The 25,162-nt window shown below is 43.0% G+C and overlaps 1 protein-coding gene across 4 annotated transcripts in view; it reads right to left on the reverse strand.

The window, feature by feature from the left end:
• The window catches only part of foxp2 (forkhead box P2), a 103,623-nt gene that overhangs the window by 68,690 nt on the left and 9,771 nt on the right, over nucleotides 1–25,162 (reverse strand). For all 4 annotated transcript variants that reach the window (XR_014596394.1, XM_083999739.1, XM_083999738.1 and 1 more), the window contains exon 3: nucleotides 24,739–24,810. The gene's annotated coding sequence lies outside the window, so the exon portion shown is untranslated. The remainder of the gene's footprint in view (nucleotides 1–24,738; nucleotides 24,811–25,162) is intronic.

Genomic DNA, 25,162 nt, shown 5'->3' on the forward strand with positions numbered 1-25,162 from the left:
AAGAAATTGATTTAACAAAAATATACAGAGACTGGTTGACAGTGTGTAGTGCCTGACTGCTTGACTGCACCTTTCCATTTCAAAAACACACATGACTATTCAGCACACATCTGAATAATGTCCAAACCAAAGATGATGATGGAATCAACAGATTAAAAATTAAGCCCTCGCCAACAAAGCACCACTTTGATATGGAAATGTTAAATTCAAGAAGCCACTCTTCCCCCCACAACCATCCAAAACAGAACCAATAAAAATGAGAAGGGGCGTGCATCTGTGTGTAAGAGTGTGTGTGTGTGTGTGTGAGAGAGTGAGTGTGTGTGTGAAGGGGGCACACGTATCAACTGTTCACTTAATGTTTGATACATCGACTAAAAAAATAATCATTTGCATTTTTTAATAGTCTCGTATTTCCATTATTTAATTTCCCTACACTGCAGTTCTAGGAATCTGTTAGCAGACAAATAAAGGCCTCTTTGTCATTAAAAAAAATCTAGATAAAAGTGCTGATCATCAATAGCCAGCGACAGGCCAGGAAGACCCATAGGGCAGGAGTGAACAGAGGTGGAAAATTAAAGCAGAGTGATACGGGAGCCGGCTCCTTTCAGCCTCTCTCCCTTCAAGCACATGCAAATGAGGCCGTGCTGCTTAACTGCATCATTTATGTGGATAATAGCGGCATCATCATTACGGGAACTCAAATTAAATTACATCACAATTAGCATAACAAAGTGATTGGTTAAACTTTCAAAACAAATAACGCGGCTCTGCTAATGAACAGTGTTAATTGGCCAGTGTGCATTCTAAATAAAACATGTAGGTAAACATGTGTTTTAGTTAAACAATTTCAAAATTCATTTTCTCCTTTTTTTTAAAACAAAAACAAGGCAGATGTGGATAGAGGGGGGGGGGGGGAGACGAAGAAGACTCAAAACTGAATATTGCCAGGGGGATTTGTAAGCTGAAATATAAAATGTGTAGCATTTAATTTTATTGCGCTAAAGAACCTATTATATGCCAGACTCTGGAGAACAATGTAAATTATCTGCCTTCAAAATGGAGTTTGGCCAATTCTCCATGTGAACTAATCACATAGCTCATTATGCATTAGGGTATTAAATTATGAAGAGGAGTCCCTTTCGCATTCCTGCACAAAGCCCTATGAAATGTTAATAATATGCCCACAATAGCCCAATATCATGCCTTGCTCACCCTCATCAATATTTAAGTAAACAAATTATCCCACTTGCCTTTGATAAAGATAATTAGTGCTTCACCGATTATCAGTCTTGTGACCTCTCTCCTCTTCAAACTTAACATCTGCTCCAAAGAGACTTTTTTTTCCAACACCAAGAAATGGGAGAAAAACAAATAAGTCAAACTTCAAGTAAAAAGCTTTGCCCCCTAAAAACACATGTCTGCAGCTGATTAATGTTTGATTGTTATTAGCTTATGCAAGGTTATACAGTGGCTGTGCCCTTTTATTCTGTTTAACCATCGTGGTGAATGTCTGTCCTCTTGATTTTTAATGATCAATGATTAGCTTAGCAAGCAAGTAGCAACAACTACACAAAAAAGACACACACACACACACACACTCGGACCAACTACTAGAGGAGCAGAAATACCACAGTGAGTGAGTTCACACGCACACATGCACTCACTCATGCAGGCACACAAACACAAAGCAGCACCGGTGCACAGACGCACACACTCCGCTTGTACGCATGCACACACACACACACACACACACTCACACACTCTGAGCCATTCATCAGCACTAATTAAGCAGCAGATTAACAGAGCCCGCAGACCAAGGCTGCACGGTTACACAGTGGGACGACCAGCGGGGAAGGCAGGAGACACAGCCCGGCAATAAAACACAACCATTAAACACAGCCAAGAGCCTGGAGTCAACTACGGATGACAGAGGATTGATGGAAGGATGGATAGGTGGATGGATGGATAGATAGATGGATGGATGGACAGAGTCTGCCTGACTTTTTTTCTTTCTTTTTCTTTTTTTTTTTTTTACCTGAGAGTGAGGAGTGCCAGAGAGCTTGACCAGAGAACAGAGTGCTTGCCTCTGCCACTGCCGAGGGTGTCTCGCAGCAACGGCCACAAGTCGACTGGTGTCACCGCGTGGAGAGGCAACACTATCTGTGTCATCACTTCAGCCGTGTTTATGGGGGATGGCATCATAAACAAGCCAGCCCCCCCCCCCCCCCCCTTCCCCCGCTCGCCCACCCCCGCCACCCACCACCCAGCCCCCGCCCCGGCTCCCCCTCGCTCCCTCTCCTCTCTCCTCTTCTCCTCTTCTCTCCCTCTCTTGCCGCCTCACCACCACCACCACCACCGTGCCATTCATGCATACTTAAATCACCCTCGCCCCATTAAAAAAAAAAAAGAAAAAAAGAAAAAGAAAGAAAGAAAGAAAGCCCAGACGCCTCTCCTGACAATTATTCTATCATTTCCAGTTGTCACCGGGGCAATTACCGACCGGGGCCCCCTGTGTGGGTCGGACATGCAGGCCCGATAGGAGAGAGGTTTGGGTCGGGGGGGAAAGAGAGGGAAAAGAGTGGGAGAGGGTACAGTGGAGCATGTGCATTTGTGCGTGTGCACGAGTGTGAATGGAAGAGGGGTGGGGGGGGGGGGTGGGAGGGGGGTAATGTACAAAATGGAAATTTATGACAGAGACACGGCAGCTTCTTTCTCTCTCCACACTGGAAATAATTAGACAATCATTTCTTATGCCTGCCACTGATGAAATATATCACAATTACTGGAAAACACTACTTATCATTTCACTCCCCTCTTTATTGGAAATGAGACACACACACTGCAATTATTTGTTACATCTTAATTGTCACTGTCTTTTCACTTAGAGAATGACCTCTAAATCTGATTCAGTTTATTTGCGAGTTACTTTTTTAAAAGTAAGTAAAAAAAAAGAAAAATTTGTTTATTAATGTGTTTGGGTGCAAATGTGTGAGAGGGACTGTGTGTGTAAGTGCTCTGTGTATGTGTGTGTGTGTGGGTGGGTCCTGTGTGTGAATGAGCGAGTGTGTGTGTATGTGAGAGAGTGTGAGGGGACCTTCACACGGGGAGCACCGAGACTCCTCGCAGGATGCTCGCCGCCTCTCCCCCAGCACCTCGCCTGCATGCTCACCAGGCTGCTCTCGCTCTATTCACACATCTGCTCCTCTGAACGCTCTCTCTCTGTTCCTCTCCCCCTCTCTCTCTCTTTCCTATGCAAGTGCACACACACACACACACACTGAATGACACACACACACACACGACCCGCCGGACTGGCTCTCTGCTTTGCTCCATGCAGCCGGCGCGGCTGAGACGAGAGGGAAACGGAGACAGAAGCAGAGCTGGAGGACGCCGCTACGAGAGGTGCATTCGCCGCGGAGGTATGTGTGTCTGGCTTTATTTTAGCGCTTTTCTTTTCAGCTCTGATTGTGGTGCATGTCAAAGTGTGTGTGTGTGTGTGTGTGCGTGTGTGTTCGTGTAGATGTAAAGAGTCTGAATGGGATTAGTAAAGGGCTGACTGGAGTCGGTAGCCTCCACTGTGCTGTGGCAGAGAGTGTATAGGGCTCTTAAAAACAATTAGCCATATCACATCCATGCATTACCAAGTAACACGCTATCACAAAGCACTGCTACGATACCACAAGTACTGCAAAAGAGAGAAGGAGAGAGTGACAGATAAAATGACCTACCTTTTAAACAATGAGAGAGAAATCCAATCTCCCCGGTAAGAAGCATTTGAAGAAATATTCTCAGAAGACTGGAGGCATTAGTTGTGTTTCAAAAATGAAGAGAGGGGGGGAAATGCCACTAGTAGAAAAGAGCATCAAAAGTGGAAAAAAGGGGGAAAAGAAAAAAAAAAGTGGAGAGAAACTAGCTGACGCTTACTGTCAAAGACATCACCAGAGAAGTATTTACAGCGGTATTTACAGTAGTGAGCGGGGAGAGCACCTCTGCCTGGTCACGTCTGAGAGACAGTTGCCGTTTCAGTGCTGCCTAATTAAAACAAGTCAGGCAGCCCCGCTGGATTGTTTTGACGCCCGAGGACCAATAGTACACAAAAACCAGTGGCTTGATCAGTGGGGTAGGGGGGCTGGTCGTGGGGAGGGGAGCGGAGGGGGCGGAGGGTGGTGAGAGTTGGCAAAGGAATGGTGTGTGAAGGGGGGGGTGTTTCTGTGTGTGTGTGTGTGTGTGTGTGTGTGTATCAGGGGGGTTCAGAAGAGGCATTTTGTAGGGGAATCTGAGAGGGGAGGGGGACCACAAAGGTTCAGAACTGGGGAGACTTCAACAAGCCGAACGCTCCTTCACTTTCTCTCAGACAAAATACTAAAATGATGCTTTTAAATAACCTGTTTCAAGATGAAACAATAATGGCCAAACTCAAAACTACTCCTAAACACAGTGAGTCTGTGGGAATGGATCATATTAAAAAACAAAAAACATTTATATATTAAAAAAAGTGAAACATGAGCTGATTAACATTTCACAGCTTTTCACCCCCTCGGCCACAGCTTTTAAAAGCTTGGTTTGCCACTTGATAAAAGGCAGACGTGTCTGTACAGACGTCTTACATGAAGATTCAGATATCTGAACAAGTCTCTCCTAATGAATTACTTTACTATCTCCAACAGGAACCGCAGAAACCACCAGTCCCCACCGCCTGCTAAAGGAGCCGTAAAAGCTGAGCCGAGCCAAATGAAGCCGGGCAGGGCTCACATGTGCTGGATGTGATGCATTGACTTGTTTCTACTACTGTAAACAACACACAACAGGCAATGAGATGAAACATTTAGGGCTAATGGTGTTTGCCAATCCTTTTGTCATTTTTTTAATTACCTCCTCTCTCTCTCTCTCTCTTTATCCCTCTCTTTCTCTCTCTCTCCCTCTCCCCTTGCATGCCACAGATGTTTTTCTTAGTCGCTCCAACAGACAGGAATCTACTGGCAAGAAGAAAGGCTCGGTCTTCCCCAGGAGAGAGGAGTACAAAGCCCCCAGTCTGCACACAGCAGATGCAGAAAGCCAGTCCATCTGCCACCAACTCCATGTGCCACATGGGCCTGAGAGATTTAATGCAAGAAGGGACTTTTTTTTATGTTTTAATTTAATGCGCCTACATAAGTTTGTGCCATATACACAAAAACCAAATGCAAACACACAACGTCTAAATCTGGCAGAGATGCAACTCCAAAATTAAAGTCACTCTAAAAGACACACACATGTGCAGGCACACAGGCTCAGCCACAGCTTGAGGTTAAAGGGAGTGCAAGAACTTTTTATGTTTTAAAGAGAGGCACCCAGGGCAACTATGACAGATTTATTTAGGAAAAGATGTAGCCCCCAGCGCGGGGTAAAGACCACTTGAACTTGCAGCTCTGAGTGGTGCACTGGCATGATTTAACAGGCTCTGAATTGTACATTATCTCCCCGGCTCCGCTGGAGCATATTTCAGCCGTATGATATCATTATTAAGAGACCAACACAGACCGAGAGATGTAGCATTTTTTTGTCAACTGTCTGAGCTCTGAGGCAGAGAGGGTAAACACCAAACAATCATGGGAGAGGGAGAGAGACAGTGGGAGTTGAGGCAAGTGGGAGAAAAGGAGAGAGGAGGAGATGACAAGAGTGTAAAAGCAAGCAAGAGTGAAAAAACAGCGACAGAGAGGCAGAGGGGGCTAACATTAAACAACTGCTGTTAATTGCTCTAAGCGTCCACATTATGCCAGTAATTTCTCCCATTTCTCTTTCAGCGCTGAGGGCTTGAGACTAGAATGCTCCTTTAGCCCCTTTAATAAACTACTCAGAGCTCCTCACTGGAAAAGACAAACAAGAGGCCTCTGGCCTTAGAGACATTCGCCTCACTAGGGAGAATGCTATGCCTATTTCTACACATCTCTGACAATTGTGTGGCCCCCCCCTCACCCTCCTCCCTTCAGGTATTTATTCCCTATGTCTCTTCTTCCAGAGCTTTCTGCTGCCAAGGTCAACAGAGACAAACAGGCCCACCAGCGTCTTGATGTGGTGGCAGCGGAACAGTGAGAGGAGAAAAGGAGAGAAAGGGGGGAGTAAAAGGGGGAGGGGGTAGACATGTGTAGTGGGTACAGCGGGGAGGGGTGACGGTGGCAGCAGCTGGTTACCAACCCTGGCAGCAGCAGCAGGGGGGGGCAGTGATGTGAGATGCAGTGATGTGAGATGCAGTGCAACGCCGTGACAACGATGGTGACAGTTTCCCCATCTCCTGGTACTGCAGTTATTTCCTCAGTTTACTACAACTACTACTATTACTACTACCACTGCCCATTAATTTTCAATTAAAACCACCATGAAGTGGATTGCCCCTGGGGCGTTAGACAAAGTCAAGCAACCATCACAGTGGTTTCCCTCGTCAGCAGTGGCAGGCCACCACAAAGTACAAGCACCGCCGTAAGGTTTGTCAGTGAGTGGCAGCCCAGTCTTCAACAGTGTGAATCACACCTTATTAACCCTTCAGCAACCATTAGCTAAAGATTGCATGCTTATGATATGAATGAGTGGAACTTAGAAAAGAAAAACATTTTTTTGCATGCATTATTCAGAAAAAGCACAAACAGGAAGGTGCACCGAGGAAAAGATGTAGTGTTTTTCCTGTGATTGTGACTTGTATTTATTAGAGCCCGAGTACATCAGTGGTGTTCTCTGGAAGTTATCCATTTGACTTCGCTCCTCCTTCATCCATTCTCACATTTAAGTGCCAGTCAGAGAAAGAAAAAAAGAAAAGAAAAAGAAAAAAAACGATGAAGTGATTTCACCGTCTGCTCAAATATGCTCAACTGCCCCTAACAACTCCCACACAATGATAGCCAGTGTTTCTAAAGAGCAAAAAAAAACACCACACATGTGAAACAGAGCACACACATCAGCGCCATTCATTAGTTGTCACACAAGCACAATTCATGAGCCACTTAGTCCAGCCTACGAATAAATATAAATAAATAAATAAATAAATGAGAGACCCAAATAAGGCATAATGAGGGGGTAGGGCTCTTTTTAGTCCTGGGCAATGCTGATCAGACGATATGTTGCTTATGGCCAGAGAGCAGAGACCATTACGGACCGGTGATTATATAAGTGGTTGGAAGGCAGCACCATTTTAATATACTGTACTTAAGCACCAGGGTATCCATGGCAACTTGCCTTGCACCGTGCATTCAGAAAATCCCTAATGAAATGCCTATTAAGTGGCTGATAATGACAGTGTCCAAATATATTTGCATATGTATTTCACTGCCACAAAAAAGAGGAAAAACAGAGTAGTGAATGAAGGTACTGTAGAGTGGAGTCTGAATCACAATAATAAATCTGTTGATTCTGTTTTCTTTGTTGTTTGCAAAATTGTAGTTATTTCAGAAAATATCCACTATCTTAATGGGTGAATAACACATAAACATAAGACTTGGCACTTTGGACAACCAAATTATTAATATGTGTATAAGTGTTTCTTTTAATAAAACTTATACGAGGAAAAACTGTAGCTGTGATGGGTGTGAATTGAGGCCTCACTGCCTTCCTCTGGGAGTCTCCACATGTGACTTCCATTTGCGACTTTGGCTGAGTGCCCAACAGGACATCCCTGAGAGAGTGTTTGCTTGACTCAATATCAACAGCCCGAGTAAGCAGTGTGTTGTGAGGGGAGGGCGGCAGGCGGGCGGGGGCCTCGGAGCCCTCTCAGGCCAAGCCCGGCTTCGGGTTCCTATTGAAAATAAACTAGGCTGTACATTCACTGGGCCCAGAAACATCAACACGCACTGCGAGGAGCCACGTATAGCACTCAGCAGTGTTCCGCTGGTGCCTCTCCAAGGCTTAATGATACCTGCGCCTCCCCTCCAGCTGCTTCTGCCGACACCGCTGCTACATGCAGACGGCAGGCGGGCGGGAATTAAAGTATACATTACAGCAGAAAAATAAAAAGAGATCGAAATGACAGAAGTCAGACAGTTCAAGCTGACCGAGCCTCTTGAAACGAAGGAGCTTGTAGACTAGCGACAGACACTCCAGGTTAAATTGGCCCTCCTGTGCCGCCTCTTATTTTCCCACCACCGCAGCTGCCTCCAATGCCCAACCCCCCTTCCTAAAAAAAAAAGAAGAAGAAAAAAAAAGAAAAATAGCTTTTCTTCAAAAGCGTATTTGAATTAAACGAGTTGCTGAAATCAAAGGCTCGGCTGAGCTGGGTAAATTTAAACAAGCAAGTGCGGCTCACAGCAGTTTACCTGTTATACAGCAGATTGGAATTAGATGAAAGAGTAGAGCATGGCAGACAACTTCCATTTTTTCACAGTAGTAGATATTATCATATAGTAAAGGCAGCTGCACTTTAAATTAGATTCCTTTTTAGTGAAAAAGTACACGCTACTCGGTTGTTGTTTTTTAAGCTCCTGGCCATTGAGATGTCACTGAGATTAGGAAACGGCTCAAAAATCTGAGAAACAATAGTCTTTTCATGCATTCAGATTTCCTGTTAGGGATGAATCTGAAACCCATTTATGACAGTGATCTGTAGTGTCTGAGGATCCCACAGCTCCAGCTCTGCCAAAGAGATTATCATTCCCAGAACCATTGCTACACAGTTGAGTGGCAGCAAGAAAAGCTCCACTGACAGTCAAAAGAGCACAACACCTGTATATGCTATGCAACAACCAATATCTAAGGTCCAAGGAATCCTGTCAATGCTTTTGCAAGTAGCAATGAAAAATACCATTTGGAGTGAGAGGAATATTAAATACTGACCATGAATTAGATGACGTGGAAAGTTGGGGAATCATCTCCGGGAGCAATTGAGACGTAGAGCGTTCTGTTCTTAGCGCTGGAGAGTGGACTTCAGAGTCCTGTGATTACCCTGGCCTTCTGACTTACTGCTGACACAGTGGCTATCCATTCATGACTAAAACACCATTCAGCTAGACACCAATTACACCTAAAAAACCCTGATCAAATTAATTCAGGAAAATGGTATTCCAGCAAAGAATAATAAACTCATTATATGGAAATTTCAAACTCCTCTATTCTCCACACCGCGGCTAATTCAAAACTAATTTTTACTAGCCACTAATTTGAGGGCGAAGGGCGGGGGATAGGAATTACATCTGGAGGTAATTCATTGTGTGGAACTGAGCCCAGTGGAGGCTACGATTCCCCTCCATCCCCCGCTGAAAAAAAAACATAAAAAATAAATAGAGACAGACAGACAAGACATAGAGAAGGAGCTACTTAGGTGAGTGGGACTTCCGGAGCACTGAAACAACACCTTTCACCAAAATGTTTTCATAGTGCTGTCACCAGACACAGGCTGGAGAGGATATAGGTGCTGCAGGCACAGCGCAAGGCAGAGAGACAGACACTGAGAAATAAAAGAGAGAGGGAGAAAGATTTTCAGGAAATGTGGGACTTCTCATAAGGTTCGGGCTCCTGCAGACAGCTGCGCTGGTTCAGGATTTAGCAAATAGCCAGAGATGTGGACGTTAAGGAAGTGCGTGGGTGGGTGGGGGTAATTTTGACTCTACAGTTAGGTGTTGTGCCCGCTCTAAAGGCTCAGGGTTTATGAGGACGTCTCCCTCTCAAGTGACCAGCTACATCTGGGCTGCCTAAGTGGGCTGCCTAATAAATGGCACAGTTTCCCAATGATCTGCAGTTTCAAAGCACTGAGTAAAGGGTATCCAGCTGTATCGGTTTCACTGTATGGACGCAAACTTAACAGGTATTTGCACGGAAGTATTTGTAAAGCGAGCAGAGGAGACCAGACATGGACGTATTCGAGTGATTTTTCTTTGATTGCTCTGATCAAATTGTGGGAGAAATATGAAGTTTGGCTCCCCACAATCAGGCACAGTGCAAAAAAAAAAAGAATCCCTACAGAAGGACATTAACATGTGATAGAGAAACTTGCCTCAGTCCCTGCTTCCACACCAGAACCCCCTGCTCTCCACTTCCATCCTGTGCCACCCCTCCAACACTAAATGTGTTTTCCAAATGAAAATAAACGGAGTCCAACCAGTTTGAGGCAGTCATACTCTGGAATATGAGATCAAATAAAGGCTTCTGTGGAGGCTGAAAGGAGAAATGAAATAGCTTCTGAGGGGAGATGTACCGAGTAATAAAATTACTCCTTTATATCTTCCTAAACAGCAGATGTTCCCCTGGAGTGGGTGAGGGCTTCACTTTGGTCAAAGACAAGTATGCAAGTGGCAATTTTTCCTTCAGGGAAGATTCCCTGATACACTTCTTGAGACTTGGCGCACCGCAATTTTCTTGAAAACGAGAAACTATTTCAGCAACAAGTTAAGCGGAACTTTGGAAGTTTCACTTTGATGATGTGCTGCTAGACGCTGTCACTGAAAGGTATGTTCCATTAAATTGGAACAGCAAGATGATTCATAAGCCTATTGCTTTTCAATGAGTTCAAACTAGGCTGAAATGTTCGGCTGAACAGTTGTATTTTATACTAACACATACAGTTGACTTGGAACTGACCATGATGTACCACAAACACAGTGAATCATCTTTGGGATGAAAAATGTCACTACTTTGAAATTGGTTAGCTATTCCAGTTATACAAGCACCATTCCATTTGGCATTGGGGGGGAATTTACAACAAAAGTATGACTCTAACTACTTAAAATCATGCAATTGATTTGTATTCTTAAAAAGCTGGTCACAATAATATTCAGATGGACTTTTTTTGCAAAGGCAGAAGGACAATATTAGAGGAAATTTGCAATTGGAGAGAATACATTATAATTCATTATACAGTAGCTATTAAACCTCCAGTAAAAATGGTTTAGTACAAGGATTGAGCCACTTATCAGACGTACTCACTACCTTTAAAAGCTGTCCATGTTCAGTGCTCTGAGTGGCAAAAAAGCAATCGCTGATGACTTTGAAAATAGGACTAGATGTACAATTTATCAAAACAGACACGGCTGGCAGGGATTTCAGAGAATCAAGGGTTGTAACTGTTTGTTCAAAAATCGCAGGAGAAAGGAAGACCGCAATTTACAGAATTAAAAAAAAGAAAAGAAAAAAAGAGATGCAGCCAAACTACTTTTAAAGTTATCAATGGAGTGCTTTGGCTTATACTGTCCAAAAAGAAATTTAAATACAGGAAGTTTATTATTCACAAAGCTGATTTGTCTTGTTGAGATGTTCACTGTACTGTATGCTGCGCGGATGACAACGTTTTTTATCCAGAGAACGGTGCACCATTCCAACACTTTGTTTCAATGTGTTCTCTTAATGAGGTTAATTTAAGAAAATTATACAACAAATTAAATAAATTACTCGCAGATGCACACAAGTATCTGTGTTTCAGTTTGTTTTATGCGGTCTTGGCATGTAATTAAGTGGTTTACACCAGGTTGATGATGTTTGTGCTGTGACTATGAATTAGTTCTTGGCGTGAGCGTAACGTAAAACTTTATTCTCAGTGACAACCTGCAAGACTATTGTTTACAAACATACACAAGTAGAGAGCAGACTCATTAAAGAGCTCATAACACCAAACCCCAAAAATAGTGCATGGAGCGTACATCAGTGGCTAAAAACACTTGTCAAGCTATCATCATGGGTGACTCTTAATTTATACAAAGGCATCCAATTATACTCAGAGGCAACATTTTCAACACTTTGCGAACTTGGGAAACATCATTAACTTTCTCTGTGTATTGCCTTTTTCCTCCGTTGTAGCCAGTTGCCATCTCCTCAGGAAGACAAATGGCGAAGGGGATGTTTGTGACAGCTTAAAAGTGCCCATCAGCTGCCTTTGAGACATCTCCCTGCACATCCAGCCCTGAACCTCCCCAAACAAACAGCAGGCTCCACTTCAAATACATAGCAGGACTATTAGGTAATCTTCTCCTTTGTTCACTCTCCCTCAGCCTTGGTGACTAACCTCAATCTCTCCCTGTTCCACCTCCAGCCTTCAAGCTGACAACACAACACTTAATGCTGCCAGAACCATAGGAGAGGGCCGTGATGAATGGCTCCAGGAATTGTCTGGAAATATACACACACGCACTATCTTGCATATTCAGAGACGAGCTGCATTTGTTGTGTTATGATGACAGTACCAGTATGGTTTGAAAGTGAGAGGGAGAGAGAGGCGAGGAAGGCGGCAGCACAAGGGCTCTTTGTTTTTGGGACGGGACAAATCTGAGGTTTCCTTTTGGATATTCAATATCCTGTAAGGTACCAAACAGAGTTACAGTAGTCTAGTGTCTGGGCTTTTTTTTTTTTGCAGGGGAGGGTGAGGAGGAGCGGCTCGCTACGTGTGTCTGTGAATTGTTGCATGCTTCTTAGTCAATTGCTGTGTGGCTTGCGTGAGCCCCTTCCAACAAAGCCTGGGAAATCAATCAATCTGCAAAGAAATACCTCTTATGCCAGATGTGGCACTTGAAAAAAAAAAAAAAAAAGACTTAAAAGACTTGCTTGTATTAGGGACTGTAAAGGTCCAAACAAGCTTAAAATCATGTTGAAATGAAATATTTATTATAAATGAATCAAGCTGTCAAAATGCTACCTACTGCACTTTGAAATTGTGCTTGTTAGTTTAGGTGGCTTCACAAAGGCGCAACACGTCAAATCTGTTAAGTGTGTCAACATCTTACTCTGAAACGTATCTCTACTATTTACTTTACAAGTTACCAGGGAGAATGAAAGACAAATGTTTCATTAGCAGGTGACTTTTTTTTGTGTGTTGCTTTTACAAGTCTTCAGTAGTTCCGCTCTTTGACACTTATACACGCACTCTTGCATACGCTGAATATAATTATAAATGCAAGGCCTGCTATAGGGAGCTGAACTTTTCACACCTTTCAAAGCCACAAAATTGGATGGTTTTGTGGTTGTGCAGCTGCCGCTCCACGCTAATGCAAGGCGGTGTCATATGAAAAATATTCCTCTCCCCAAACCACAGGGCTGGTCATTAATGAAACACAGGCCGCGCAGTGAGGTCATACAGAGTCTAGATTTCAGCAGCCACACTTAAAAACCGCTCAGAGAGAATAGAGAAACATGAACACAAATCAGATTCCAGCTCCAAGGACGGGGAAAATAAATAAATAGAGAAAGGCACTGGCCCCTCTCACATTTTCCCCCAGCGCTCTGCAAACAACCGTCAACTGCAGCTCAGAAACAGCTCACAATGAGAGCAGACTAAACAATCTGGTCCCGGCCAAGGAAAATGCTAAGCAACTCTGCACACAGGATGTCTCACCCTAATTGCCAACTATCAAATCTCACAATGGAATCTATCCATTTGGCAAAATCTTCACAGCAAACTTGGCAATATACTTTTGCTTTTAAAAGTGTCAACTTCTGAGATGAAAAAAAGATGGAGAAACACAATTGTCAAGAATTTCATTTCTATCTCGGATTTGCTGAGGTTTATTGAGCTTACAGAAAAACTAGCAATAATGTGTGCTGAGAGGAAAAACCTTTTATTAGATAAAGGTGCTAGGGGTCTTGTAAACGAGTGATTAAAATCCTCAGCATTAAGATAAACAGACTAAATAGGTCCCCAAAGACGCGCCGACTGAGGAAGGAGAGAGAGAGAGAGGGCGAGCCCAACTGAGCACGAGACTGTGTACTGGAGGTGGGCATGGGAGCGTAACTGGAACCTTGGGACTGGTATATGAAACAGGGGTTACTCGCTGGGACCGGGCTCTAAACAGGAAACTAATGGGACAGTCTCCACCATCCACCATGTGGCATTGTATTTTCCAGCCAGTCAAAGCCGTGCTCGCTGAGACCCCATGACTTCAAACAGCCAAAATAGCAGCACATTCATGAAACAGAACAGAACTACTGGGAATTAACGAAGGCAGGGAGGGAAAAAAAAGAAAACACGCACGCACACACACACACTTACAAAAAAAGGTAGCAGGCCTCGACAGCAGATGGTAAAATTAACATTTCAACAGTTCCTTCCTTTCATGTAGGTCTCGGCAGAACTTTTTCTTTTTTGAAAAAAAGGAAAAAAGTAAGAGGGGCTTGGATTTTGGTAAGATACAGTGGTGTAGAAGGCATCTGGAAAAGGGGAAGAGGAATATTGGCTTATTGCTCCTGATGGTCCACCTCTATGAAAAATTAAATAGGTCTGTTTTGCAGGTTTCCCCTCTCTGGAGTGCCCTAAGCTGTGTTATGGAAACATCATCTCAGTAATTTATACGCCAAAGAACACCTGGTGATGAAAGAAAATAAACTATTCCTCCTTTTTTTTCTCCATTAAAACCCAACACTTTGACTTTGTGGTCTCTCCCTTTGATGTTTCTTTTTCCACCTTTCTAATGTCCATCCATTTGGCTTATTTTGCAAGAAGTTGGCATCTATTGTAGTGTTAAGTCGTTCACAAAATGCTTGTCAGATTTCATTTTGAAGTCTTGATATAAACTTCAAAAGGTACTGTAGAGATGTTATCATGGAGAGACTGGAAGACTGAGGCATCTCTAATAAAGACCCAAACAATGGACAGCCTCTCTCATTTCCAAGCCTGTCCAATGGAGCGTCTCAGTAGTACCCATTAATTTGGACACAGTTCTGGCTAAATTACATGTGTTCCACCTCTGTGACATTTTAAATGCAATTAAAAGCTGGTTATGGAAGTGTGCACGGACTTCCCTGTGATGAAGGGAAATCACTGACGTGATTAACATGCAAACGAGCTCATGCTGGCAGACTAGATTGGGGTTTGAAAACCTCAATTACTTTTGTGTGATTATCTATTTACCAGTACACAGATTTCCATTTCTCATCTCCAGCCGAGTTCCCCATGCACAAGCCTCAATTATACAAGGCACACCTTTATTTATGATGCGCACGATGCTGAAATACAAGCGCTGGTTATTTTTCACTGTGATGTATTGCGCCTTTACAGGCTGCTCATGAGGCAGGGCCACCAGAACAACACTTCCTAATGTTGAACCATTTGCTTTGTGAGCACTTAATATGATCTTGACCCCCACCGCCCCACACACCCCCAATCCATCCATCCAACCCCTATTTAAACCCAGTTTAATCCTGCGTCTCTGTCAGACAGCAGTGAGAGTAATGGACAGAGGGCAGCCATTTGTCCTTTTCAAATGGATTTTATGCTTTAATATATTTATTCTATTTATTTTATTCAACTCTAAACTATAACAAAACTAAATGAAAACCCTAAATGCATGCATGAATGAATGACTGTGTGTATGAATGCGAGTGTGTTGGGGAGAGAGATCCGCCTCATAGTTCAGAGGAAGGTGTGGATTTAAATCAACTTACAAAACCACTCCAGGCCTTCTAGTATGTATCATCTTGTTGATACAGTTATTAAAGTGATGCCTGGCAGCACAGGAGGAATACAGTTTCATTAATTTGAATGACTGAATAAGGCAGAATTCCTGTTTTTCCCTGTTTTTTTAGGTTAAATTTACATTAAAATACATACACATTATGTTTTCCACGCAGGCAAGATTTAATAAGAAACCCTCCAACTTTTTCAAAGAAAAGACACAGCAAGCCAAAAAAAAAGGAAAATACTCCAGAACACAGGGAAAATTAATGCACTATACAGTAACTGTGCCAATGTGTACTCGCTTTTCAACCACTTTATCTGAAGCATAATGATTTTTTAAAAATGGTATAGTGCATGATTTTATTGTTGTCAGTGTTCCTGACTGTTTCCCGGTGCCCAGGGACAGGAAGAGAAGGGAAAGGCACACGTATCTGTGGCACAGCCAGGCTTTTCACATTGTGCCCAGCATACATAAAACATGCCCTGTTGCTTCAGCTGGAGCAAAAAGGAAAACAGTGCCATCAAGTGAAATTTCTGAGGATTCCTCAAACACCTAAGCAGATAGATCTATCACCTGATCAAACTGAAGGCAGGAGAGGAAGAGAGTCTTCTTTGGTAAACTTTAATTAATCCTTTTTATTTACCCAAAATAAGAGAGATTTTTTTCCCTGTCGAAGGCATTACTCCTCACTGTTAGCCAACACTTATTAAAAACACTTTTCAAAAGGTGTAATTCATATGTTTTCTATATGTCTGCATGTTTTGTTTAAATAAATAATCCTCACTCTTTGCTCTGGATGGGAATATTAGACAGAAGAACCCCACCCACTCAAGCGGTCTGATGATAAGACAAGAAATGAACATGCTGCGTTGCTGGCTTCATGTTCACAATCCTGTTCGAGGTACCTCAGAACAAAGGGAATCATTATTACTATTTGAACTCAGTTGCCAGGACTTGGCTACAACACTGGTATAAAGCTGCGGGAGTGGGCAGAGAAAGAAAAAAAAAAGCAGTGGATACAGCATATTGAGTGAGTGAAACTGGTGGTGACGGCTGGAATCATGAGTGAGAGGGAATAAAAGAGAGAGAGGGGGAAAGCTTAGATAATAGTAGATAATGGACAATTAACTCAGGCTAGTAGTGCTGGATGCAGTGAAAAGCAGCTTGCGGTGCAGCAAGTCCCCGATCACCACTCAGCCCTATTCACATTTGGGAATACAGGCGATATCAAGCTGCGGGCTACAGGGCCTCAGAGGTGTACACGTTGCATTAGCAATCTCCACAATGCCTTCAAACAATGCTTGATACCAACAAAGTGTCCCAAAGTGCAAACGCAAGCACTCTGCCGACGGGAAGTCTGTGGTGCCATAACCTTGTTCATTGTTTCACGTCCTTTCACCATCAAAATAAACCCAGGAGCCGTAAATCCATTTAAAACACTGACATACTGCCATTCTGGGGTGTAGACATAGAAATTAGCATAATTAAACCTATATAAAAGCTAATTGCATAAATAATGAGCGAATGTCACCACTGTGCATCACAGAAACAATGCATGTGTTCATATCTGGGGCCTCAGAAGTGTTTTAACTGCCCACCCAGCCCCCCACCCCCTTCAAGCTCCATCTAAATCTATTGATCTGTGAAACACAGGGACCCAGGGGAGGCAATTCACTTAATATCATACATCTAATGATGAGATGAATAACGATTATACCATTTGGTAATTAAACGTCTTACAAACCATTTAACTGACTGTGCGTCAGGAGGGGTCGCTGGAGGTCGTAACGATTGTTTTTCATTTCTCGCTCGGCACGAAAGCAGGAGACACACGCAGGAGGTATTGGTGGGTGGGGTGGGGGGGGTGGGGGGTAGAAAACAGTGCATGACACAATAGTGAAAACACACTAATGACTGTTAGCAGCTATGGCGCTAATCCCTAACGCTGTCAAGACTTTGTCAGGAAAACAATTTGCTGGGGATGAAGGAATCTGAGGAAAATAAAACGAGACAAACATATTTTTCCTCTTTGCTTCCTTCTTTTCCACACTTACACTGTATAGTTTTCTACACAGATGATCTCATTAGCTCGCTTTTGCATCCTTTTACAATAAGAGACAAATTAGTGGGGAAAATAAACACATTAATTGGTGAACTGTAAATATATGACAAGGGCAATGTGAGAAAAATAAGAGAGGGGTGGGGCTGTAGGGTTTTGTGCAGATATCTTCGCTCTTTCCTAGAATGTGTCTGATCCACACAAAGGTGTGTTAAACACATGCTTTAAGAGCCACTTCACTGTCAACATCCACAACCATAATCCCTACTTACGTACAATAATTACATTTCCATGTCAGTGTGTTGTTTTATGGACAGGCTCGAAAGAAAATTCTTTTTTTCATTTGATATAATGTATACAGTAAGTACAGATGAAACGGTAAGTCAGGTGAAAAAGTTCTGAAAGGTTCAGCGGTTACGAAAAAGTACCCGCGAACGTCCAGTCACCTTTTCCATCCAATCCTCAGATGGCTAACAATACCTTCCCTTTGTAGCTGGATCTGTCACATTCATGCAGCATTTACTGACAGAGGGATGTGTGTCATGCTCCTGGCTCCTTATTGAAAGATAGCTAGTAAACATTGTCATTCCAAAAGAGAGACGGGATTAAAGCCTGCTTTGCCCATTGAGGGGAACAGTACGCGGAAAGAGAACGGGAACAATAGCCAAATGGAGGACGGTATCACAAGGGTCCAATGTCTGCCGTGATGAATATGTGGGAGATTATAACCCATTCCATCATTTCCATAATGTAAAACTCTCTTTCTTCTTCACCCGCCGACTATTCACTAAATAAATGAGAAAACTATCACCCGCGCAGAAATATTTGACAAAAGCCAGAAGGGAGGGAGAGCGAGTTTTGAATGACCCCCGTGCCTTTGACAATGCAGGCGCTGTCCGAACACATTCGGAAGCAGCGGAGTGAGTAAGACTTGGTAGAGTATTTATCACTGGGCACAATGCAAATGTATTACCATGTCACCTATACCACTTTACGGCGCAGAATGGAAGCACAGCAAATAAAAGGGAGTTTTATATAACGCCAGGTGGAAATATGAATGTGGGGCTCCTTCGGTGTGTGGCTTTGCTGCCTTGCTAGCACTCTCGGCTGAGAGATCATTCAGTGGACACTGGTTTAAAACTCAAAGAGTCAGCCCTCGCATTTAACCAATATGCTAACTAGCCCAATAATAAGTCTTACCTGCAAAAAAAAAAAAATCACCTGAATTAAACTGACTGACGATGGTTTGAAAGAACTTGTGAAAAGAAAAGTAGAATTACAGAGTTTAGGGTGAAGAGAGTGAGAATAAAAGAGCTTTAATTGATCGCAAATCGCTTTTTTTGGTTATTAACTTTTTGAAAATCTGTGGAAGCTATCTGGTTAAGTATGGTTTCTAGGAAATTTGTACAGAAAAGTACAGAAAATACATGTCTTTTGCATGATATGCTTTATTCAGAGTGTGGACTATGTACTGACAGGCCTTGACTCCAAGCTCTTGAGTGCAACTGTTACTTTTCTATGAAAGCTCCTCAAAAAACATTAAACTCGTGAAATTCCTGAGCCATAGAAAATATCTATTTCCCTGTGCTCTGCTCACACCTCAACATCACTGACACCTTTTCACCCATTCACTTGTGTGTGTGTCTGTTTATGTGCGTGTATGTGAAAGAGAAAGGCTACATTCACGTATGTGTGTGTGCGTATATATATACTGTATATATGTGTGTGTGTGTGTGTGTGTGTGTGTGTGTGTGTGTGTGTGTGTGTGTGTGTGTGTGTGTGTGTGTGTGTGTGTGTGTGTGTGTGTGTGTGTGTGTGTGTCATCTGCCCAATCACTGCAGTCTATTCCAGAGATTCCTCCCATGGCACCCTAGTTTATTTACTTTATCTACAATATAATGCTTCAGTGAACATTAGCAACTTTGAGACACAAGTTTCAATCAGTCGTCTAGCAGCGGTGGGTGCATGCTCGTGTGTGTGCTCAGCCAGGTGCAGAGAAGAGATGAACACCAAAGAGATGGCGCGGCTTTAAACTGAAGGACTTGACAAAGAGGTCCCAAAATAATACAAAATAAAAACGGACAGCGGGAGAGGAGGGAGAAGGGAAACAAAAGGATAGTAGAAAAAGAGAAGTAGGGAAGAAAGCCAGGAAAAATAAACTATACAGGACAGCGGGGAGAAGAACTTGGGGGGAAAAGGTAGTGGTGGATTCAAAAAAATAAAAGAGAAAAGCTAAATAAAAGACAATACTGTGTTGAGAGACAGGGAGAAGGAGCGAGCAAGACAGACAAAGAGAATGATAGAAACAGACAAAAACAAAGTGAAAGAGAAAGCATGGGAGAGGGAAGGAGAAGAGGAGAAAGGAAGGGAGACAAGGTGTTCTCCCTGGGTAGTGCGGAGCAGGTCTTGTCCAATAAACACAGGTGAGCAGCTCGACAGGCCAGGACCACCAGGCTGACTGACAGCTGAGAGCTCTCACTGACCTCCAGCTTTATGTTACATGACATGAGGAGTGCAACTCAACTGACAAAGAGAAACTGCCTGCACCTCTCAGAGTGTGGGAGGGAAGAGCACACACAGACACCCATACGCACTTGTGCACACGCGGCTTGTTTAAAGCGGCATCCACGCTCTGTGGTCACAAAGTTGCAAACACAAAAATATCCGCTGCGAATATACACACACACACGTGCACACACTCACGCACACATGGACAGGAGGAGAGACATGCCATTTCCCTTCACAGGTGAGCAGAAGAAGGAAACACCCCGGCGCTTCAGTTACTTAGTGGGAGAAAGTGAGGAGTTGTGGGCTGGGGTGGTGGGGTGGGGTGGGGGGGGGGGGGGGGTAGAATGTATGCTGTGTGCCGACTGAATCTTTTCCACATGACGGGCCTCGGGCTGTTTTTGTCAACTGCACTCTTGAGCAGCAAGGAGTCAGGTAGTGTGACCACATGATTGCCCAAGAGGCACTGTGGTGAGAGAGGGAGAAATGGGGAGAGAGAGGGAGTGAGAGGGAAGTAAATGGCAGAGAGAGGGGGAGAGAGAAAGAGAGAGACAGGGAGAGAGGGAACAGGACCGGTGCAGCACGCATGATGAGGTGTAATCACAAACCCCATTCAGAGTGCAGTGGAGTTTGTCAACATACACACATTCACATTCCACTGTCTGTCAGCTCTATGACCCAAATCGAGCATGCTGTGTGAATGTGTGTGTGCGTGTTTTTCCACACACACACACACGGATGCTCTCTGCCCATTTCGCCTCCAACCAGGTAGTAACAGTTGCACTGTCTAGGCTTGTGGTTTGTGATGAGGAAGTCAGATTCCAAGCGCTTGTCGGGTTTCACTGCCGCCTGTATCCCTTTTCAAGCCGCGATCAAATGATCATTATGAACAAAGGACTTGGCTTGTTGCCTCTGGAGTAAAAGCATTTCAGTGGCTGTGACTGTGTAGTTTGATTTGAAACTTTAACTTCAGGAGAAAAAAAAAAGAGAGAGAGAGAGAGAGAGAGAGAAAGAGTGCTAGGAAGGCAGCACCTCATGAACAATGTTAATACAAAAATAATACAATTGAGTCGTTTTCATAAAACTATTCAGTGAAAAAAAAGTGTAGTGTAGTTAAGACACACTTGTAATTAAAAGTTAATGTGTAAGTAATATGTTGAGTGAAATAATTTGAATGCTGTTGTCATTCCATTTAAATACACATGGAACAAAATCTCATTATATACATAACAAGGAAAAGAGCAAATAACTCATTTACATTTATACAAAACTGTATTGTATCTGATTAGTTAAACAATGTAAGTCTTATTTCATCCCATTGTTGTGAGTGTTGAATTTCTACTGATGTGATATTATTAATATAACTGAATGAAAAGAATGTTGCACTGATTTTAACACCGATGTGTCACATGATATGCTTTGTCTGAGATAAACACAAGTCACCTGTAGGTTAAAAACTGTGTAGATAGATTTACTTTAAGTCATAATGGCAATATCCCTATAAAGCACTGGACTGTGAAGGGCTAACATAAACGTAGGGCTATGTGTGCAGGCTGAAAAATCAGGCTGCATGACAGTTTGGTGATAAAAACACGAGTTCAGTCTGTCAAGACAACCAGCGTTTAGACCTTGGGAGAAGAATGAGCGACTGTGTGCGACTGATTCATTGGACACGATCACCTGCGAACGAAGCCACTCATAATTCTTCCCACCTGAAATGAGGAGTTCAAACCGATGTCAGGCGGCTCTGATGTCATGCCTGCCTCGGGTTGGGTTTCACAATAATCTCAGGCTCTTGGAGAGATGCCATGGAGTCCAGCTTCTGCACCCAAGATTTCTCCAATTAAATTGCGGGGAAAGAATAACATGTGAAACACTAGATCCCTGCTCGTTTATAGAAATTAAGTGGGTGCATGCAGTATTTGCAATCAGTCATTTCCAGAGTATCAGTCATCCCTAATATGAGGCGCGCCACGCACATAGACAGAAACACTGGAGCGGCCCCAAATATATACTGAGGCCACCTCTGCTGAGGGCAAATACTGTACACCTTTTTCTTTGATAAATAATTTCAAAAATCACACATTGTTCTGCAAAAATAGCATGAAGCTCTTGCATTTTAGAAACAACTGGATAACAGGCGGAGTGAGATAAAGAGATAGGGAGAGGGGGGATAGCAGAGACTGCCATGAGGATCAATAGGCTCATTGAGCCTCTTTATATTCTCCTTAAGGAATGATGGCAATACTCATTCTGAGCCTCCTCACCTCCCCTCTCTCTCCACCTCCATTCTCATGGCAACTGTGCGCTCTGGACAAACACTCCTCGTGCAATCTCTTTTCTCTCCTCCTCACCACCGACCCTGCATAACATACTCTCTTGCGTTTCTATATTCTGTCCCTCGGTCATCTCACTTTCACGACAGGCTCGTGCAAGATAAATACCTGACAGCTAAGAAAAGATACAGCACGGAGAAAAAGAAAGAGTCTGAAACGTTCATTCGAAACAGGAGATCTGGACTCAATTCAGCCTAGTTATGGTTTTCTTTTGGAGGTGTGATGGGTTTCATATGGGGTGTTCTCACCGGCAAAGAAGGACCAAAGGAAGAAAAAGCTGGGAATATACATATCAGGTGCGAAAAATATTTCCCCAGCGGAAATAATGTAAGTACAATTCCTGAGTCTATTTAAAAACAGGACAGCTCCTAATCCGAGAGATCAGCAAAGGGCAGGACGTCATTGGTTCATCCACTTTTGCTCCAATTTGCTCACAGCACGACACTATCAGACCCCAAACCAAACCTCATTAAACTGAAATATGGAAACTTGGGGAACTTCCAAAACTTCCAACTTGTCTCCCTCCCCCCTTTGCTTAAGTGTGAAGACAAAACAGTGGACCATTGAGAGAAGGGTGCATGAAGAACAGCAGCAGATCCTTGGGACTGAGAGCAAAAGGAAGGAAGAGAGGGAAAGAAGGAAAAGTAAACCTTTGATGAGTAAGACTTTTTTTGTTAAGCGAGGGAGCTTAACTTTAAAATATTCTGGGTGGCAGTGAATGGGGGATTGACCAATGGCCCTGATCTCAGCCACACACTGGGGCACTGGGGTTAATGGTGGATAAAGATTAGAAAAAAAGGGGGTTGCTTTGCCTGATCTCCATCCACCCCCACGTCCCCACCCTGCAGTTTTCACCTTCTCCACCAATCCCAAATCAGCTAGACAATGGAGGCTGCCAATGGGGAATGATCCAAGTCCCTTTGATTTCTGCCTCTACCCCCTCGACTGCTCTGAGTGCCCAGGGTAAAGACCCATTGAGGTTCCCCCTGTTTGCCCACTCACAGGGACGACAGTTAGCAGGCTCAGAGAAACCATTTGAGGATTGGAAATGGAATGACAAGAGGTCTCTGATTTATGACAAGAAATCAATTTCAAACTGGAAATGTGAGCAGAGGGCTGTTCAGTCTGAACTGCAGCTTCTTTAAAGCAGCCACAGATTCACTTAATTGCTGTAGATTTTTATATACGTCTGCACTGGAAGTACAACTTGCGGTGTTGGGGCAATTACACTTTTTCGTAATGATTAGAAGGACTTTTTTAGGCCAGCAGATATGCAGTAAGAGTTCATCTTTGAAGATTTAACTGAATACTAGACAAATTAAGAACTAATATTTAAATCTCTTTTAGGTGGAAAAGGAAATCTGGACTCTGCTTCACTCTGGAAAGATAGGACTCTAGGGGAAGTGGACCTGGTTCTACAGCCAAGCCACTCAGCATCTTTACTCCTGCCCACAAGCTTTAATCATATCTGTACCTCAAAGGCACTACTTCATGACATTGTAATAAAATGAATACATTTTCTCTGTTAGTTTGAGGGCAGATGATATAAATAAACCTATGGATTCATGACAAACGGATGGCAATTTTCATCTACAAACCCAAAATAACTCCACTTTTTACTATCCTTTTGAATATTTAAGCCAACCAATTTATATAGCTCTTATTGTACTGATTCATTATTTACTGACAGCACTGGAACATATGTATACGCAGCAAATCACTGAAACATTCACACACACACACACACACACACACACCACTCGATTGATGCCAAACTTTTACGAAGTTAATGAAAACTTTTCCTCTACTTTTCACCGTCACTCCCTGAAAGTGTTTGGAAATGTGTGTGCGGTCATGCAGCATGGATGCGTGATTATATATATGAGAGATCTAATCGATAGAATGGCCACATTAGTCATGCTGGAGATATAATTGGTGACTCCCGTTACGTGACCTGAGCTTCTTCACACTCATTTGCGGACTGACCTGGTGGCAAACAGCACCTTGTTTCATTAGTTTTAAATAGAGCTGTCTATGATCATGTCCAAGTTTTGCTGGACTACAAAAGGTGCATATTCAACCAAATAGTTCATACTTCTTAGATATTTACTAATTTGCTGTTGTTATTTGGTATCACTTCTAAATGTCCATTATTAAATATCAAGCTAAAACAACACTGATCATGAGAAAGGCGTAGAAATATACCCAACAACTGGAAGTGCACATTAAGGTCCTACATCTCAAATCAGTTTAATTGTAATGGATCAATATATATAAAAATTTCCTAACACAACCTAATTTGATAGGGATTTTAATGTCCCTGTCCCTGGCTCTGCTGATTCATCATTTCACGACCAGGTCTGTTTTCTTCCCAAACCAAACCCCACCAACCGTTATGACTGATTACTGTAATGAACTGATTGGCTCATTACAGTCAACACAGTAATCTGGGAGAAAACACAACACCAGACATGCATGGACAATAAAAAGTACTTTCACTTACCACTTTGGACTTTACAATGTGCGTCGTCTGCTTTGTTCTACGGGTGCAGAGTGTACATGTGCATATTTCATCCTAAAATGAAAAAAATGGACAATTGGACAAAGCACAACAGCGATACACTGAATAAAGCTGTAGGCTCTAACCAGTATACAGTAATACATAGTAGGTGCACTGACATCAGGTTAAAGCTAATAAAAACCCTGTACTCTTATCCCGCTCTGTTCCGCTACAAATCTCAATCAAGACATCAACAAAATAAATAAAAAGCCTGTTCTCCAAGCTTGCCCACATTTGTCGGCCATAATGCATATCATAACTTCTAAGGTGGAGTAGATTGAAAATCCTTGGGGTGTGAAAACCAAACAGGCACAACTGAGAGGTTGCCCAGTGGAGGGGGAATTCTATCAAGGTGGACAAGATGAAG

Source organism: Trachurus trachurus (genome assembly GCF_905171665.1).
Source record: "Trachurus trachurus genome assembly, chromosome: 23".
NCBI lineage: Eukaryota > Metazoa > Chordata > Actinopteri > Carangiformes > Carangidae > Trachurus > Trachurus trachurus.